This window comes from Otolemur garnettii, unplaced genomic scaffold, assembly GCF_000181295.1.
Source record: "Otolemur garnettii isolate 467f Iridium unplaced genomic scaffold, OtoGar3 scaffold00008, whole genome shotgun sequence".
Lineage (NCBI taxonomy): Eukaryota > Metazoa > Chordata > Mammalia > Primates > Galagidae > Otolemur > Otolemur garnettii.
The window spans coordinates 33,728,967-33,731,603 of NW_003852403.1; the positions used below are offsets into that span (position 1 = coordinate 33,728,967).

Here is a 2,637-nt window from a genome sequence, read left to right on the forward strand (position 1 = left end):
GTAAATATTTGTGCTGTTGTACAACCATGATCTTGTTCCTCTTCTAAAAATTCCCCAGGTGGTTCTCTTCCAGGTCTCATTTTAAATGACACAACCAATCAATCAACTGAGTGGTTCAGTAACTCATTTATTCTTTTTTTTTGTCAAAACCACAAGGGAGTTTTGTTCTAGGTCCAGTTGCTCATTACACAAAAATCCAATTATTGAGACAAGGGTTGCCAAGGAAGAAAGGAATTTTTAATATGACAGACATCTTTTTGGGAGGATGGAAGAAGCTGCTTCAAATTTATCTCTCCAATTACAAGGGCTTTCAAAAGAGGAGCCATGTGCCCTGGGGTAGATCACGGTGTAAATAACAAGGGGCTACTTGCATTGGGGGCAGGTTGTGGAGGATGGTGAATCCTGGCATCAGGAAGTCCACTCTGGATCTGTCAGAATCTCAACTCCTTTGTCTTCTAGAAAATCTATCATTTCAGCCTAGGTGTGTTGGCTCACACCTATAATCATAGCACTTTGAGAGACTGAGGTGGGATGATCACTTGAGGTCATGCGTTTAAGTGTGTCATTTCTGGGAAATAACTCAAAGCATCAAGTAATGGGTCAAGTAATTAGTTACAACTCCCTTCCTTTTTTAGTGCATTCCTCAATCTTGGGGAATTAGGATGTTGATCTATCTAGCTCTTTCTGCTGAAATGAACCTAGTTGGGCCTATAACCAAAACTTTTTAGTACATGATGCTGTGTTGCTCCCCTCTTCCCACTAAGGTTACCAAAAGAAGTACCCATCCCCATCTGGGATTTCTCCCAGGAAATATTGTCCCAGTGTTTCTCATATGGAATCTCCATCCTAAAATACCTTTTAGTCATCTTTTTTTCTTTTAGTCATTTATAAAAACAGTTTTAGGAAGCTGATCCAGAAGTGAGATAGACTGATCCAGAAGTGAGATAGACGAGCAGAAGAGGAAGTAGTCTGATATTTACCCATCCGGCCAGCTGTTAACCAAAAGTCACCCTTTTGTTCTAGTAAGGGTAACACATAATACACAGCATAAACAGTCACCAGTTGCCTAAGGGTAAACATTTTAGCCTTCCTTTAGACCTCTCTGAACAAGTGTTCAGAGAAGCAGGGTACAGGTTCCTTATAATCCCTAAAAGTTTGGGTCCATATCCTAAGTCCAATTCCTTGCCTTTCTTTTTTTTTTTTTTTTTTTCAAACAAAAGGTCTTATGTATGTATTACTGCACGAGCTTATTAGGGAAGAGCATATACACAAAGAGAAAGATGACAATGACCATGATACAGCATAAGTATGTGCAATTCCTTATAGACCCAGCTTGGTTCTACTCCAGTGTCTCCTCTTCAAGTTGTACCTGATTTTATTACCAGTTTTCATTCAAATCCACTGGGGAATGGGACCATATTGTTTTTGTTTCTTGGCCAGAAACTGCATGATTCTGAAAGTCTTGTGAGAGGACATGGCAACAAATGGGACTAATCACATGCACCACTGTGGAGGAGAGAGAGAGAGAGAGAGAGAGAGAGAGAGAGAACAAGAGAGCTTCCTTGCCTTTCGTAAGTGAACAGGTCAAAAGGCTTATATAAATCCAGGAGGCCCAATTTGGGGGCAGTCATTAATTTTTAATAGTCAAGAAAGAATTCCGCAGCCGAGTAAGTAGTTCTTTATTTGAGTAAGTAGTCCCTTTTGAGTAAGGTGACCAGATTTTAACCTTGGTAAAGCAGGTCACCATGACGGGGCCGGGGCCTGGGGGGGTGGGGCCTGACAACAATGCAAACTTTGATATGCAGTTCTCAACAATTATTTGTTATTATTAAAGTTTAATATTATAAAATTAACAAAAATAGTATAAAATGCATATCCTGGCAAAATAGCCACATGGCAGCTGAAAACTGTATATTCCCTTCCTGTTCTCTTGTGTTCCCTAGCTTGTCATGCATTCTTTCCAAAAATTGGGGCTTTTTAAAAACGCCACAGGATACAGGACAAATTGTTAGAAATCAGGACTGTCCCACTAAAAGCAGGACATCTGGTCACCTTACTCTGGGGGCGGGGGGAATCATGCAGAATCATGCAGTTTCTACTGGTTTGTTCCAGACAGTTTGGCTCCTTCTGAGCTAATTGTCCTTGCCTAGAAGCAAGGGAGGGAGCCAGTCTCCTACTGATACCTTACCCAGGAGGGGAGTAGGGAGTTTACATTAGCTTTTTCATTTCCAAATGAAGTTACATTAATCTCTTCATTCCCAAATGGAGTTACATTAACCTTTTCAGCAGCTGATGTATATTCCCTTCCCATTCTCCCACTGTTCCCTAGCTTGTCATGCATTCTTTCCAAAAATCGGGACTTTTTAAAAATGTTGCGGGACACAGGACAAATTGTTAAAAATTGGGACTGTCCCACCAAAAGCGGGACATCTGTTCACCTTACTTTTGAGGCTTTATAGAGAAATTTTGCTATTAGCCTAAAGTTAGGAATCTAAATCTGACAAAACCCAGCAATACCCAGGAATCCTCCCAATTGCTTGTGGGTGGTAGACTGTTTTTTTATTTATAGCCTTTCTCCAATATGGAAGGAGGTTCTGAGTTTCAATAGACAATCAAACCCCAAGTTATTTGATAGCA

The 2,637-nt window shown here is 40.5% G+C and overlaps 1 pseudogene; it reads right to left on the bottom strand.

Annotated features, from left to right (window-relative positions):
* Positions 1 to 1,314: 1,314 nt before the first annotated feature.
* On the bottom strand, positions 1,315 to 1,476 carry LOC100959604 (annotated as a pseudogene).
* Between the last annotated feature and the right edge of the window lie 1,161 nt (positions 1,477 to 2,637).